This window comes from Paramormyrops kingsleyae, chromosome 14 (assembly GCF_048594095.1).
Source record: "Paramormyrops kingsleyae isolate MSU_618 chromosome 14, PKINGS_0.4, whole genome shotgun sequence".
NCBI lineage: Eukaryota > Metazoa > Chordata > Actinopteri > Osteoglossiformes > Mormyridae > Paramormyrops > Paramormyrops kingsleyae.
This window is the reverse complement of record NC_132810.1, coordinates 24,098,057-24,116,318: the sequence shown is the minus strand read 5'-3', so window position 1 is coordinate 24,116,318 and position 18,262 is coordinate 24,098,057.

The window sequence follows — 18,262 nt, the reverse complement described above, 5'->3', positions numbered from 1 at the left end:
CACGTTTTCCTATAATGTTACGTCGAACTCTTATAGGGGAAGCGCAGGTTTCATGAAATGAACTCAGAATGTCAAGTTATAATGAAATCTTCATTTTGTGTTAGTTTGTCATGATTTCTTCAGGAAAACACGTTTTCCTATAATGGTTGGTCGAACTCTTATATGGGAAGCGCAGGTTTCATGAAATGAACTCAGAATGTCAAGTCATAATGAAATCTTCATTTCTTGTTAGTTTGTCATGATTTCTTCACGAAAACACGTTTTCCTATAATGTTAGGTTGAACTCTTATAGGGGAAGCGTAGGTTTCATGGAATGAACTCAGAATGTCAAGTTATAATGAAATCTTCATTTTGTGTTAGTTTGTCATGATTTCTTCACGAAAACACGTTTTCCTATAATGTTAGGTTGAACTATTATAGGGGAAGTGCAGGTTTCATGAAATGAACTCAGAATGTGAAGTTATAATGCAGTCTTCATTTTGTGTTAGTTTGACATGATTTCTTCACGAAAACACGTTTTCCTATAATGGTAGGTTGAACTCTCATAGGGGAAGCGCAGGTTTCATGAAATGAACTCAGAATGTCAAGTTATAATGAAATCTTCATTTTGTGTTAGTTTGTCATGATTTCTTCACGAAAACACGTTTTCCTATAATGTTAGGTTGAACTCTTATAGGGGAAGCGCAGGTTTCATGAAATGAACTCAGAATGTCAAGTTATAATGAAATCTTCATTTTGTGTTAATTTGTCATGATTTCTTCACGAAAACACGTTTTCCTATAATGGTAGGTCGAACTCTTATAGGGGAAGCGCAGGTTTCATGAAATGAACTCAGAATGTCAAGTTATAATGAAATCTTCATTTTGTGTTAGTTTGTCATGATTTCTTCACGAACACACATTTTCCTATAATGGTAGGTCGAACTCTTACAGGGGAAGCGCAGGTTTCATGAAATGAACTCAGAATGTCAAGTTATAATGAAATCTTCATTTTGTGTTAGTTTGTCATGATTTCTTCACGAAAACACGTTTTCCTATAATGGTAGGTTGAACTCTTATAGAGGAAGCGCTGGTTTCATGAAATGAACTCAGAATGTCAAGTTATAATGAAATCTTCATTTTGTGTTAGTTTGTCATGATTTCTTCATGAAAACACGTTTTCCTATAATGTTACGTCAAACTCTTATAGGGGAAGCGCAGGTTTCATGAAATGAACTCAGAATGTCAAGTTATAATGAAATCTTCATTTTGTGTTAGTTTGTCATGATTTCTTCACGAAAACACGTTTTCCTATAATGGTAGGTCGAACTCTTATAGGGGAAGCGCAGGTTTCATGAAATGAACTCAGAATGTCAAGTTATAATGAAATCTTCATTTTGTGTTAGTTTGTCATGATTTCTTCAGGAAAACACGTTTTCCTATAATGTTACGTCTAACTCTTATAGGGGAAGCGCTGGTTTCATGAAATGAACTCAGAATGTCAAGTTATAATGAAATCTTCATTTTGTGTTAGTTTGTCATGATTTCTTCACGAAAACACGTTTTCCTATAATGTTAGGTTGAACTCTTATAGGGGAAGCGTAGGTTTCATGGAATGAACTCAGAATGTCAAGTTATAATGAAATCTTCATTTTGTGTTAGTTTGTCATGATTTCTTCACGAAAACACGTTTTCCTATAATGTTAGGTTGAACTATTATAGGGGAAGTGCAGGTTTCATGAAATGAACTCAGAATGTGAAGTTATAATGCAGTCTTCATTTTGTGTTAGTTTGACATGATTTCTTCACGAAAACACGTTTTCCTATAATGGTAGGTTGAACTCTCATAGGGGAAGCGCAGGTTTCATGAAATGAACTCAGAATGTCAAGTTATAATGAAATCTTCATTTTGTGTTAGTTTGTCATGATTTCTTCACGAAAACACGTTTTCCTATAATGGTAGGTCGAACTCTTATAGGGGAAGCGCAGGTTTCATGAAATGACCTCAGAATGTCAAGTTATAATGAAATCTTCATTTTGTGTTAGTTTGTCATGATTTCTTCACGAAAACACGTTTTCCTATAATGTTAGGTTGAACTCTTATAGGGGAAGCGTAGGTTTCATGGAATGAACTCAGAATGTCAAGTTATAATGAAATCTTCATTTTGTGTTAGTTTGTCATGATTTCTTCACGAAAACACGTTTTCCTATAATGTTAGGTTGAACTATTATAGGGGAAGTGCAGGTTTCATGAAATGAACTCAGAATGTGAAGTTATAATGCAGTCTTCATTTTGTGTTAGTTTGACATGATTTCTTCACGAAAACACGTTTTCCTATAATGGTAGGTTGAACTCTCATAGGGGAAGCGCAGGTTTCATGAAATGAACTCAGAATGTCAAGTTATAATGAAATCTTCATTTTGTGTTAGTTTGTCATGATTTCTTCACGAAAACACGTTTTCCTATAATGTTAGGTTGAACTCTTATAGGGGAAGCGCAGGTTTCATGAAATGAACTCAGAATGTCAAGTTATAATGAAATCTTCATTTTGTGTTAATTTGTCATGATTTCTTCACGAAAACACGTTTTCCTATAATGGTAGGTCGAACTCTTATAGGGGAAGCGCAGGTTTCATGAAATGAACTCAGAATGTCAAGTTATAATGAAATCTTCATTTTGTGTTAGTTTGTCATGATTTCTTCACGAACACACATTTTCCTATAATGGTAGGTCGAACTCTTATAGGGGAAGCGCAGGTTTCATGAAATGAACTCAGAATGTCAAGTTATAATGAAATCTTCATTTTGTGTTAGTTTGTCATGATTTCTTCACGAAAACACGTTTTCCTATAATGGTAGGTTGAACTCTTATAGGGGAAGCGCTGGTTTCATGAAATGAACTCAGAATGTCAAGTTATAATGAAATCTTCATTTTGTGTTAGTTTGTCATGATTTCTTCATGAAAACACGTTTTCCTATAATGTTACGTCGAACTCTTATAGGGGAAGCGCAGGTTTCATGAAATGAACTCAGAATGTCAAGTTATAATGAAATCTTCATTTTGTGTTAGTTTGTCATGATTTCTTCACGAAAACACGTTTTCCTATAATGGTAGGTCGAACTCTTATAGGGGAAGCGCAGGTTTCATGAAATGAACTCAGAATGTCAAGTTATAATGAAATCTTCATTTTGTGTTAGTTTGTCATGATTTCTTCAGGAAAACACGTTTTCCTATAATGTTACGTCTAACTCTTATAGGGGAAGCGCTGGTTTCATGAAATGAACTCAGAATGTCAAGTTATAATGAAATCTTCATTTTGTGTTAGTTTGTCATGATTTCTTCACGAAAACACGTTTTCCTATAATGGTAGGTCGAACTCTTATAGGGGAAGCGCAGGTTTCATGAAATGAACTCAGAATGTCAAGTTATAATGAAATCTTCATTTTGTGTTAGTTTGTCATGATTTCTTCACGAAAACACGTTTTCCTATAATGGTTGGTCGAACTCTTATAGGGGAAGCGCAGGTTTCATGAAATGAACTCGGAATGTCAAGTTATAATGAAATCTTCATTTTGTGTTAGTTTGTCATGATTTCTTCAGGAAAATACGTTTTCCTATAATGGTTGGTCGAACTCTTATATGGGAAGCGCAGGTTTCATGAAATGAACTCAGAATGTCAAGTCATAATGAAATCTTCATTTCTTGTTAGTTTGTCATGATTTCTTCACGAAAACACGTTTTCCTATATTGGTAGGTCGAACTCTTATAGGGGAAGCGCAGGTTTCATGAAATGAACTCAGAATGTCAAGATATAATGAAATCTTAATTTTGTGTTAGTTTGTCATGATTTCTTCACGACAACACGTTTTCCTATAATGGTAGGTCGAACTCTTATAGGGGAAGCGCAGGTTTCATGAAATGAACTCAGAATGTCAAGTTATAATGAAATCTTCATTTTGTGTTAATTTGTCATGATTTCTTCACGAAAACACGTTTTCCTATAATGGTAGGTCGAACTCTTATAGGGGAAGCGCAGGTTTCATGAAATGAACTCAGAATGTCAAGTTATAATGAAATCTTCATTTTGTGTTAGTTTGTCATGATTTCTTCACGAAAACACGTTTTCCTATAATGGTAGGTTGAACTCTTATAGGGGAAGCGCTGGTTTCATGAAATGAACTCAGAATGTCAAGTTATAATGAAATCTTCATTTTGTGTTAGTTTGTCATGATTTCTTCATGAAAACACGTTTTCCTATAATGTTACGTCGAACTCTTATAGGGGAAGCGCAGGTTTCATGAAATGAACTCAGAATGTCAAGTTATAATGAAATCTTCATTTTGTGTTAGTTTGTCATGATTTCATCACGAAAACACGTTTTCCTATAATGGTAGGTCGAACTCTTATAGGGGAAGCGCAGGTTTCATGAAATGAACTCAGAATGTCAAGTTATAATGAAATCTTCATTTTGTGTTAGTTTGTCATGATTTCTTCAGGAAAACACGTTTTCCTATAATGTTACGTCTAACTCTTATAGGGGAAGCGCTGGTTTCATGAAATGAACTCAGAATGTCAAGTTATAATGAAATCTTCATTTTGTGTTAGTTTGTCATGATTTCTTCACGAAAACACGTTTTCCTATAATGGTAGGTCGAACTCTTATAGGGGAAGCGCAGGTTTCATGAAATGAACTCAGAATGTCAAGTTATAATGAAATCTTCATTTTGTGTTAGTTTGTCATGATTTCTTCACGAAAACACGTTTTCCTATAATGGTTGGTCGAACTCTTATAGGGGAAGCGCAGGTTTCATGAAATGAACTCGGAATGTCAAGTTATAATGAAATCTTCATTTTGTGTTAGTTTGTCATGATTTCTTCACGAAAACACGTTTTCCTATAATGTTACGTCGAACTCTTATAGGGGAAGCGCAGGTTTCATGAAATGAACTCAGAATGTCAAGTTATAATGAAATCTTCATTTTGTGTTAGTTTGTCATGATTTCTTCAGGAAAACACGTTTTCCTATAATGGTTGGTCGAACTCTTATATGGGAAGCGCAGGTTTCATGAAATGAACTCAGAATGTCAAGTCATAATGAAATCTTCATTTCTTGTTAGTTTGTCATGATTTCTTCACGAAAACACGTTTTCCTATAATGTTAGGTTGAACTCTTATAGGGGAAGCGTAGGTTTCATGGAATGAACTCAGAATGTCAAGTTATAATGAAATCTTCATTTTGTGTTAGTTTGTCATGATTTCTTCACGAAAACACGTTTTCCTATAATGTTAGGTTGAACTATTATAGGGGAAGTGCAGGTTTCATGAAATGAACTCAGAATGTGAAGTTATAATGCAGTCTTCATTTTGTGTTAGTTTGACATGATTTCTTCACGAAAACACGTTTTCCTATAATGGTAGGTTGAACTCTCATAGGGGAAGCGCAGGTTTCATGAAATGAACTCAGAATGTCAAGTTATAATGAAATCTTCATTTTGTGTTAGTTTGTCATGATTTCTTCACGAAAACACGTTTTCCTATAATGTTAGGTTGAACTCTTATAGGGGAAGCGCAGGTTTCATGAAATGAACTCAGAATGTCAAGTTATAATGAAATCTTCATTTTGTGTTAATTTGTCATGATTTCTTCACGAAAACACGTTTTCCTATAATGGTAGGTCGAACTCTTATAGGGGAAGCGCAGGTTTCATGAAATGAACTCAGAATGTCAAGTTATAATGAAATCTTCATTTTGTGTTAGTTTGTCATGATTTCTTCACGAACACACATTTTCCTATAATGGTAGGTCGAACTCTTATAGGGGAAGCGCAGGTTTCATGAAATGAACTCAGAATGTCAAGTTATAATGAAATCTTCATTTTGTGTTAGTTTGTCATGATTTCTTCACGAAAACACGTTTTCCTATAATGGTAGGTTGAACTCTTATAGGGGAAGCGCTGGTTTCATGAAATGAACTCAGAATGTCAAGTTATAATGAAATCTTCATTTTGTGTTAGTTTGTCATGATTTCTACATGAAAACACGTTTTCCTATAATGTTACGTCAAACTCTTATAGGGGAAGCGCAGGTTTCATGAAATGAACTCAGAATGTCAAGTTATAATGAAATCTTCATTTTGTGTTAGTTTGTCATGATTTCTTCACGAAAACACGTTTTCCTATAATGGTAGGTCGAACTCTTATAGGGGAAGCGCAGGTTTCATGAAATGAACTCAGAATGTCAAGTTATAATGAAATCTTCATTTTGTGTTAGTTTGTCATGATTTCTTCAGGAAAACACGTTTTCCTATAATGTTACGTCTAACTCTTATAGGGGAAGCGCTGGTTTCATGAAATGAACTCAGAATGTCAAGTTATAATGAAATCTTCATTTTGTGTTAGTTTGTCATGATTTCTTCACGAAAACACGTTTTCCTATAATGGTAGGTCGAACTCTTATAGGGGAAGCGCAGGTTTCATGAAATGAACTCAGAATGTCAAGTTATAATGAAATCTTCATTTTGTGTTAGTTTGTCATGATTTCTTCACGAAAACACGTTTTCCTATAATGGTTGGTCGAACTCTTATAGGGGAAGCGCAGGTTTCATGAAATGAACTCGGAATGTCAAGTTATAATGAAATCTTCATTTTGTGTTAGTTTGTCATGATTTCTTCACGAAAACACGTTTTCCTATAATGTTACGTCGAACTCTTATAGGGGAAGCGCAGGTTTCATGAAATGAACTCAGAATGTCAAGTTATAATGAAATCTTCATTTTGTGTTAGTTTGTCATGATTTCTTCAGGAAAATACGTTTTCCTATAATGGTTGGTCGAACTCTTATATGGGAAGCGCAGGTTTCATGAAATGAACTCAGAATGTCAAGTCATAATGAAATCTTCATTTCTTGTTAGTTTGTCATGATTTCTTCACGAAAACACGTTTTCCTATAATGGTAGGTCGAACTCTTATAGGGGAAGCGCAGGTTTCATGAAATGAACTCAGAATGTCAAGATATAATGAAATCTTAATTTTGTGTTAGTTTGTCATGATTTCTTCACGACAACACGTTTTCCTATAATGGTAGGTCGAACTCTTATAGGGGAAGCGCAGGTTTCATGAAATGAACTCAGAATGTCAAGTTATAATGAAATCTTCATTTCGTGTTAGTTTGTCATGATTTCTTCACGAAAACACGTTTTCCTATAATGGTAGGTTGAACTCTTATAGGGGAAGCGCTGGTTTCATGAAATGAACTCAGAATGTCAAGTTATAATGAAATCTTCATTTTGTGTTAGTTTGTCATGATTTCTACACGAAAACACGTTTTCCTATAATGGTAGGTCGAACTCTTATAGGGGAAGCGCAGGTTTCATGAAATGAACTCAGAATGTCAAGTTATAATGAAATCTTCATTTTGTGTTAGTTTGTCATGATTTCTTCACGACAACACGTTTTCCTATAATGGTAGGTCGAACTCTTATAGGGGAAGCGCAGGTTTCATGAAATGAACTCAGAATGTCAAGTTATAATGAAATCTTAATTTTGTGTTAATTTGTCATGATTTCTTCACGACAACACGTTTTCCTATAATGGTAGGTCGAACTCTTATAGGGGAAGCGCAGGTTTCATGAAATGAACTCAGAATGTCAAGTTATAATGAAATCTTCATTTTGTGTTAGTTTGTCATGATTTCTTCACGACAACACGTTTTCCTATAATGGTAGGTCGAACTCTTATAGGGGAAGCGCAGGTTTCATGAAATGAACTCAGAATGTCAAGTTATAATGAAATCTTCATTTTGTGTTAGTTTGTCATGATTTCTTCACGAAAACACGTTTTCCTATAATGGTAGGTTGAACTCTTATAGGGGAAGCGCTGGTTTCATGAAATGAACTCAGAATGTCAAGTTATAATGAAATCTTCATTTTGTGTTAGTTTGTCATGATTTCTACACGAAAACACGTTTTCCTATAATGGTAGGTCGAACTCTTATAGGGGAAGCGCAGGTTTCATGAAATGAACTCAGAATGTCAAGTTATAATGAAATCTTCATTTTGTGTTAGTTTGTCATGATTTCTTCACGAAAACACGTTTTCCTATAATGGTAGGTCGAACTCTTATAGGGGAAGCGCAGGTTTCATGAAATGAACTCAGAATGTCAAGTTATAATGAAATCTTCATTTTGTGTTAGTTTGTCATGATTTCTTCACGACAACACGTTTTCCTATAATGGTAGGTCGAACTCTTATAGGGGAAGCGCAGGTTTCATGAAATGAACTCAGAATGTCAAGTTATAATGAAATCTTAATTTTGTGTTAATTTGTCATGATTTCTTCACGACAACACGTTTTCCTATAATGGTAGGTCGAACTCTTATAGGGGAAGCGCAGGTTTCATGAAATGAACTCAGAATGTCAAGTTATAATGAAATCTTCATTTTGTGTTAGTTTGTCATGATTTCTTCACGACAACACGTTTTCCTATAATGGTAGGTCGAACTCTTATAGGGGAAGCGCAGGTTTCATGAAATGAACTCAGAATGTCAAGTTATAATGAAATCTTCATTTTGTGTTAGTTTGTCATGATTTCTTCACGAAAACACGTTTTCCTATAATGGTTGGTCGAACTCTTATAGGGGAAGCGCAGGTTTCATGAAATGAACTCGGAATGTCAAGTTATAATGAAATCTTCATTTTGTGTTAGTTTGTCATGATTTCTTCACGAAAACACGTTTTCCTATAATGTTACGTCGAACTCTTATAGGGGAAGCGCAGGTTTCATGAAATGAACTCAGAATGTCAAGTTATAATGAAATCTTCATTTTGTGTTAGTTTGTCATGATTTCTTCAGGAAAATACGTTTTCCTATAATGGTTGGTCGAACTCTTATATGGGAAGCGCAGGTTTCATGAAATGAACTCAGAATGTCAAGTCATAATGAAATCTTCATTTCTTGTTAGTTTGTCATGATTTCTTCACGAAAACACGTTTTCCTATAATGGTAGGTCGAACTCTTATAGGGGAAGCGCAGGTTTCATGAAATGAACTCAGAATGTCAAGATATAATGAAATCTTAATTTTGTGTTAGTTTGTCATGATTTCTTCACGACAACACGTTTTCCTATAATGGTAGGTCGAACTCTTATAGGGGAAGCGCAGGTTTCATGAAATGAACTCAGAATGTCAAGTTATAATGAAATCTTCATTTCGTGTTAGTTTGTCATGATTTCTTCACGAAAACACGTTTTCCTATAATGGTAGGTTGAACTCTTATAGGGGAAGCGCTGGTTTCATGAAATGAACTCAGAATGTCAAGTTATAATGAAATCTTCATTTTGTGTTAGTTTGTCATCATTTCTACACGAAAACACGTTTTCCTATAATGGTAGGTCGAACTCTTATAGGGGAAGCGCAGGTTTCATGAAATGAACTCAGAATGTCAAGTTATAATGAAATCTTCATTTTGTGTTAGTTTGTCATGATTTCTTCACGACAACACGTTTTCCTATAATGGTAGGTCGAACTCTTATAGGGGAAGCGCAGGTTTCATGAAATGAACTCAGAATGTCAAGTTATAATGAAATCTTAATTTTGTGTTAATTTGTCATGATTTCTTCACGACAACACGTTTTCCTATAATGGTAGGTCGAACTCTTATAGGGGAAGCGCAGGTTTCATGAAATGAACTCAGAATGTCAAGTTATAATGAAATCTTCATTTTGTGTTAGTTTGTCATGATTTCTTCACGACAACACGTTTTCCTATAATGGTAGGTCGAACTCTTATAGGGGAAGCGCAGGTTTCATGAAATGAACTCAGAATGTCAAGTTATAATGAAATCTTCATTTTGTGTTAGTTTGTCATGATTTCTTCACGAAAACACGTTTTCCTATAATGGTAGGTTGAACTCTTATAGGGGAAGCGCTGGTTTCATGAAATGAACTCAGAATGTCAAGTTATAATGAAATCTTCATTTTGTGTTAGTTTGTCATGATTTCTACACGAAAACACGTTTTCCTATAATGGTAGGTCGAACTCTTATAGGGGAAGCGCAGGTTTCATGAAATGAACTCAGAATGTCAAGTTATAATGAAATCTTCATTTTGTGTTAGTTTGTCATGATTTCTTCACGAAAACACGTTTTCCTATAATGGTAGGTCGAACTCTTATAGGGGAAGCGCAGGTTTCATGAAATGAACTCAGAATGTCAAGTTATAATGAAATCTTCATTTTGTGTTAGTTTGTCATGATTTCTTCACGACAACACGTTTTCCTATAATGGTAGGTCGAACTCTTATAGGGGAAGCGCAGGTTTCATGAAATGAACTCAGAATGTCAAGTTATAATGAAATCTTAATTTTGTGTTAATTTGTCATGATTTCTTCACGACAACACGTTTTCCTATAATGGTAGGTCGAACTCTTATAGGGGAAGCGCAGGTTTCATGAAATGAACTCAGAATGTCAAGTTATAATGAAATCTTCATTTTGTGTTAGTTTGTCATGATTTCTTCACGACAACACGTTTTCCTATAATGGTAGGTCGAACTCTTATAGGGGAAGCGCAGGTTTCATGAAATGAACTCAGAATGTCAAGTTATAATGAAATCTTCATTTTGTGTTAGTTTGTCATGATTTCTTCACGAAAACACGTTTTCCTATAATGGTAGGTTGAACTCTTATAGGGGAAGCGCTGGTTTCATGAAATGAACTCAGAATGTCAAGTTATAATGAAATCTTCATTTTGTGTTAGTTTGTCATGATTTCTACACGAAAACACGTTTTCCTATAATGGTAGGTCGAACTCTTATAGGGGAAGCGCAGGTTTCATGAAATGAACTCAGAATGTCAAGTTATAATGAAATCTTCATTTTGTGTTAGTTTGTCATGATTTCTTCACGAAAACACGTTTTCCTATAATGGTAGGTCGAACTCTTATAGGGGAAGCGCAGGTTTCATGAAATGAACTCAGAATGTCAAGTTATAATGAAATCTTCATTTTGTGTTAGTTTGTCATGATTTCTTCAGGAAAACACGTTTTCCTATAATGGTTGGTCGAACTCTTATATGGGAAGCGCAGGTTTCATGAAATGAACTCAGAATGTCAAGTCATAATGAAATCTTCATTTCTTGTTAGTTTGTCATGATTTCTTCACGAAAACACGTTTTCCTATAATGGTAGGTCGAACTCTTATAGGGGAAGCGCAGGTTTCATGAAATGAACTCAGAATGTCAAGATATAATGAAATCTTAATTTTGTGTTAATTTGTCATGATTTCTTCACGAAAACACGTTTTCCTACAATGTTACGTCGAACTCTTATAGGGGAAGCGCTGGTTTCATGAAATGAACTCAGAATGTCAAGTTATAATGAAATCTTCATTTTGTGTTAGTTTGTCATGATTTCTTCACGACAACACGTTTTCCTATAATGGTAGGTCGAACTCTTATAGGGGAAGCGCAGGTTTCATGAAATGAACTCAGAATGTCAAGTTATAATGAAATCTTCATTTTGTGTTAGTTTGTCATGATTTCTTCACGAAAACACGTTTTCCTATAATGGTAGGTTGAACTCTTATAGGGGAAGCGCTGGTTTCATGAAATGAACTCAGAATGTCAAGTTATAATGAAATCTTCATTTTGTGTTAGTTTGTCATGATTTCTACACGAAAACACGTTTTCCTATAATGGTAGGTCGAACTCTTATAGGGGAAGCGCAGGTTTCATGAAATGAACTCAGAATGTCAAGTTATAATGAAATCTTCATTTTGTGTTAGTTTGTCATGATTTCTTCACGAAAACACGTTTTCCTATAATGGTAGGTCGAACTCTTATAGGGGAAGCGCAGGTTTCATGAAATGAACTCAGAATGTCAAGTTATAATGAAATCTTCATTTTGTGTTAGTTTGTCATGATTTCTTCAGGAAAACACGTTTTCCTATAATGGTTGGTCGAACTCTTATATGGGAAGCGCAGGTTTCATGAAATGAACTCAGAATGTCAAGTCATAATGAAATCTTCATTTCTTGTTAGTTTGTCATGATTTCTTCACGAAAACACGTTTTCCTATAATGGTAGGTCGAACTCTTATAGGGGAAGCGCAGGTTTCATGAAATGAACTCAGAATGTCAAGATATAATGAAATCTTAATTTTGTGTTAATTTGTCATGATTTCTTCACGAAAACACGTTTTCCTACAATGTTACGTCGAACTCTTATAGGGGAAGCGCTGGTTTCATGAAATGAACTCAGAATGTCAAGTTATAATGAAATCTTCATTTTGTGTTAGTTTGTCATGATTTCTTCACGAAAACACGTTTTCCTATAATGGTAGGTTGAACTCTTATAGGGGAAGCGCTGGTTTCATGAAATGAACTCAGAATGTCAAGTTATAATGAAATCTTCATTTTGTGTTAGTTTGTCATGATTTCTTCACGAAAACACGTTTTCCTATAATGGTAGGTCGAACTCTTATAGGGGAAGCGCAGGTTTCATGAAATGAACTCAGAATGTCAAGTTATAATGAAATCTTCATTTTGTGTTAGTTTGTCATGATTTCTTCAGGAAAACACGTTTTCCTATAATGTTACGTCTAACTCTTATAGGGGAAGCGCAGGTTTCATGAAATGAACTCAGAATGTCAAGTTATAATGAAATCTTCATTTTGTGTTAGTTTGTCATGATTTCTTCACGAAAACACGTTTTCCTATAATAGTAGGTTGAACTCTTATAGGGGAAGCGCTGGTTTCATGAAATGAACTCAGAATGTCAAGTTATAATGAAATCTTCATTTTGTGTTAGTTTGTCATGATTTCTTCACGAAAACACGTTTTCCTATAATGGTAGGTCGAACTCTTATAGGGGAAGCGCTGGTTTCATGAAATGAACTCAGAATGTCAAGTTATAATGAAATCTTCATTTTGTGTTAGTTTGTCATGATTTCTTCACGAAAACACGTTTTCCTACAATGTTACGTCGAACTCTTATAGGGGAAGCGCAGGTTTCATGAAATGAACTCAGAATGTCAAGTTATAATGAAATCTTCATTTCTTGTTAGTTTGTCATGATTTCTTCACGAAAACACGTTTTCCTATAATGGTAGGTCGAACTCTTATAGGGGAAGCGCAGGTTTCATGAAATGAACTCAGAATGTCAAGTTATAATGAAATCTTCATTTTGTGTTAGTTTGTCATGATTTCTTCACGAAAACACGTTTTCCTATAATGTTACGTCTAACTCTTATAGGGGAAGCGCAGGTTTCATGAAATGAACTCAGAATGTCAAGTTATAATGAAATCTTCATTTTGTGTTAGTTTGTCATGATTTCTTCAGGAAAACACGTTTTCCTATAATGTTACGTCTAACTCTTATAGGGGAAGCGCAGGTTTCATGAAATGAACTCAGAATGTCAAGTTATAATGAAATCTTCATTTTGTGTTAGTTTGTCATGATTTCTTCACGAAAACACGTTTTACTATAATGGTAGGTCGAACTCTTATAGGGGAAGCGCAGGTTTCATGAAATGACCTCAGAATGTCAAGTTATAATGAAATCTTCATTTTGTGTTAGTTTGTCATGATTTCTTCACGAAAACACGTTTTCCTATAATGTTTGGTTGAACTCTTATAGGGGAAGCGCAGGTTTCATGAAATGAACTCAGAATGTCAAGTTATAATGAAATCTTCATTTCTTGTTAGTTTGTCATGATTTCTTCACGAAAACATGTTTTCCTATAATGGTTGGTCGAACTCTTATAGGGGAAGCGCAGGTTTCATGAAATGAACTCAGAATGTCAAGTTATAATGAAATCTTCATTTTGTGTTAGTTTGTCATGATTTCTACACGAAAACACGTTTTCCTATAATGGTAGGTCGAACTCTTATAGGGGAAGCGCAGGTTTCATGAAATGAACTCAGAATGTCAAGTTATAATGAAATCTTCATTTTGTGTTAGTTTGTCATGATTTCTTCACGAAAACACGTTTTCCTATAATGGTAGGTCGAACTCTTATAGGGGAAGCGCAGGTTTCATGAAATGAACTCAGAATGTCAAGTTATAATGAAATCTTCATTTTGTGTTAGTTTGTCATGATTTCTTCAGGAAAACACGTTTTCCTATAATGTTACATCGAACTCTTATAGGGGAAGCGCAGGTTTCATGAAATGAACTCAGAATGTCAAGTTATAATGAAATCTTCATTTCTTGTTAGTTTGTCATGATTTCTTCACGAAAACACGTTTTCCTATAATGGTAGGTCGAACTCTTATAGGGGAAGCGCAGGTTTCATGAAATGAACTCAGAATGTCAAGTAATAATGAAATCTTCATTTTGCGTTAGTTTGTCATGATTTCTTCACGAAAACACGTTTTCCTATAATGGTAGGTCGAACTCTTATAGGAGAAGCGCAGGTTTCATGAAATGAACTCAGAATGTCAAGTTATAATGAAATCTTAATTTTGTGTTAATTTGTCATGATTTCATCACGACAACACGTTTTCCTATAATGGTAGGTCGAACTCTTATAGGGGAAGCGCAGGTTTCATGAAATGAACTCAGAATGTCAAGTTATAATGAAATCTTCATTTTGTGTTAGTTTGTCATGATTTCTTCACGACAACACGTTTTCCTATAATGGTAGGTCGAACTCTTATAGGGGAAGCGCAGGTTTCATGAAATGAACTCAGAATGTCAAGTTATAATGAAATCTTCATTTTGTGTTAGTTTGTCATGATTTCTTCACGAAAACACGTTTTCCTATAATGGTAGGTTGAACTCTTATAGGGGAAGCGCTGGTTTCATGAAATGAACTCAGAATGTCAAGTTATAATGAAATCTTCATTTTGTGTTAGTTTGTCATGATTTCTACACGAAAACACGTTTTCCTATAATGGTAGGTCGAACTCTTATAGGGGAAGCGCAGGTTTCATGAAATGAACTCAGAATGTCAAGTTATAATGAAATCTTCATTTTGTTTTAGTTTGTCATGATTTCTTCACGAAAACACGTTTTCCTATAATGGTAGGTCGAACTCTTATAGGGGAAGCGCAGGTTTCATGAAATGAACTCAGAATGTCAAGTTATAATGAAATCTTCATTTTGTGTTAGTTTGTCATGATTTCTTCAGGAAAACACGTTTTCCTATAATGGTTGGTCGAACTCTTATATGGGAAGCGCAGGTTTCATGAAATGAACTCAGAATGTCAAGTCATAATGAAATCTTCATTTCTTGTTAGTTTGTCATGATTTCTTCACGAAAACACGTTTTCCTATAATGGTAGGTCGAACTCTTATAGGGGAAGCGCAGGTTTCATGAAATGAACTCAGAATGTCAAGATATAATGAAATCTTAATTTTGTGTTAATTTGTCATGATTTCTTCACGAAAACACGTTTTCCTACAATGTTACGTCGAACTCTTATAGGGGAAGCGCAGGTTTCATGAAATGAACTCAGAATGTCAAGTTATAATGAAATCTTCATTTTGTGTTAGTTTGTCATGATTTCTTCACAAAAACACGTTTTCCTATAATGGTAGGTCGAACTCTTATAGGGGAAGCGCTGGTTTCATGAAATGAACTCAGAATGTCAAGTTATAATGAAATCTTCATTTTGTGTTAGTTTGTCATGATTTCTTCACGAAAACACGTTTTCCTATAATGGTAGGTCGAACTCTTATAGGGGAAGCGCAGGTTTCATGAAATGAACTCAGAATGTCAAGTTATAATGAAATCTTCATTTTGTGTTAGTTTGTCATGATTTCTTCAGGAAAACACGTTTTCCTATAATGTTACGTCTAACTCTTATAGGGGAAGCGCAGGTTTCATGAAATGAACTCAGAATGTCAAGTTATAATGAAATCTTCATTTTGTGTTAGTTTGTCATGATTTCTTCACGAAAACACGTTTTCCTATAATGGTAGGTCGAACTCTTATAGGGGAAGCGCAGGTTTCATGAAATGAACTCAGAATGTCAAGTTATAATGAAATCTTCATTTTGTGTTAGTTTGTCATGATTTCTTCACGAAAACACGTTTTCCTATAATGGTAGGTCGAACTCTTATAGGGGAAGCGCTGGTTTCATGAAATGAACTCAGAATGTCAAGTTATAATGAAATCTTCATTTTGTGTTAGTTTGTCATGATTTCTTCACGAAAACACGTTTTCCTACAATGTTACGTCGAACTCATAGGGGAAGCGCAGGTTTCATGAAATGAACTCAGAATGTCAAGTTATAATGAAATCTTCATTTCTTGTTAGTTTGTCATGATTTCTTCACGAAAACACGTTTTCCTATAATGGTAGGTCGAACTCTTATAGGGGAAGCGCAGGTTTCATGAAATGAACTCAGAATGTCAAGTTATAATGAAATCTTCATTTTGTGTTAGTTTGTCATGATTTCTTCACGAAAACACGTTTTCCTATAATGTTACGTCTAACTCTTATAGGGGAAGCGCAGGTTTCATGAAATGAACTCAGAATGTCAAGTTATAATGAAATCTTCATTTTGTGTTAGTTTGTCATGATTTCTTCAGGAAAACACGTTTTCCTATAATGTTAGGTTGAACTCTTATAGGGGAAGCGTAGGTTTCATGGAATGAACTCAGAATGTCAAGTTATAATGAAATCTTCATTTTGTGTTAGTTTGTCATGATTTCTTCACGAAAACACGTTTTCCTATAATGTTAGGTTGAACTATTATAGGGGAAGTGCAGGTTTCATGAAATGAACTCAGAATGTGAAGTTATAATGCAGTCTTCATTTTGTGTTAGTTTGACATGATTTCTTCACGAAAACACGTTTTCCTATAATGTTAGGTTGAACTATTATAGGGGAAGTGCAGGTTTCATGAAATGAACTCAGAATGTGAAGTTATAATGCAGTCTTCATTTTGTGTTAGTTTGACATGATTTCTTCACGAAAACACGTTTTCCTATAATGGTAGGTTGAACTCTCATAGGGGAAGCGCAGGTTTCATGAAATGAACTCAGAATGTCAAGTTATAATGAAATCTTCATTTTGTGTTAGTTTGTCATGATTTCTTCACGAAAACACGTTTTCCTATAATGTTAGGTTGAACTCTTATAGGGGAAGCGCAGGTTTCATGAAATGAACTCAGAATGTCAAGTTATAATGAAATCTTCATTTTGTGTTAATTTGTCATGATTTCTTCACGAAAACACGTTTTCCTATAATGGTAGGTCGAACTCTTATAGGGGAAGCGCAGGTTTCATGAAATGAACTCAGAATGTCAAGTTATAATGAAATCTTCATTTTGTGTTAGTTTGTCATGATTTCTTCACGAACACACATTTTCCTATAATGGTAGGTCGAACTCTTATAGGGGAAGCGCAGGTTTCATGAAATGAACTCAGAATGTCAAGTTATAATGAAATCTTCATTTTGTGTTAGTTTGTCATGATTTCTTCACGAAAACACGTTTTCCTATAATGGTAGGTTGAACTCTTATAGGGGAAGCGCTGGTTTCATGAAATGAACTCAGAATGTCAAGTTATAATGAAATCTTCATTTTGTGTTAGTTTGTCATGATTTCTTCATGAAAACACGTTTTCCTATAATGTTACGTCGAACTCTTATAGGGGAAGCGCAGGTTTCATGAAATGAACTCAGAATGTCAAGTTATAATGAAATCTTCATTTTGTGTTAGTTTGTCATGATTTCTTCACGAAAACACGTTTTCCTATAATGGTAGGTCGAACTCTTATAGGGGAAGCGCAGGTTTCATGAAATGAACTCAGAATGTCAAGTTATAATGAAATCTTCATTTTGTGTTAGTTTGTCATGATTTCTTCACGAAAACACGTTTTCCTATAATGGTTGGTCGAACTCTTATAGGGGAAGCGCAGGTTTCATGAAATGAACTCGGAATGTCAAGTTATAATGAAATCTTCATTTTGTGTTAGTTTGTCATGATTTCTTCACGAAAACACGTTTTCCTATAATGTTACGTCGAACTCTTATAGGGGAAGCGCAGGTTTCATGAAATGAACTCAGAATGTCAAGTTATAATGAAATCTTCATTTTGTGTTAGTTTGTCATGATTTCTTCACGAAAACACATTTTCCTATAATATTAGGTCGAACTCTTATAGGGGAAGCGCAGGTTTCATGAAATGAACTCAGAATGTCAAGTTATAATGAAATCTTCATTTTGTGTTAGTTTGTCATGATTTCTTCAGGAAAATACGTTTTCCTATAATGGTTGGTCGAACTCTTATATGGGAAGCGCAGGTTTCATGAAATGAACTCAGAATGTCAAGTCATAATGAAAT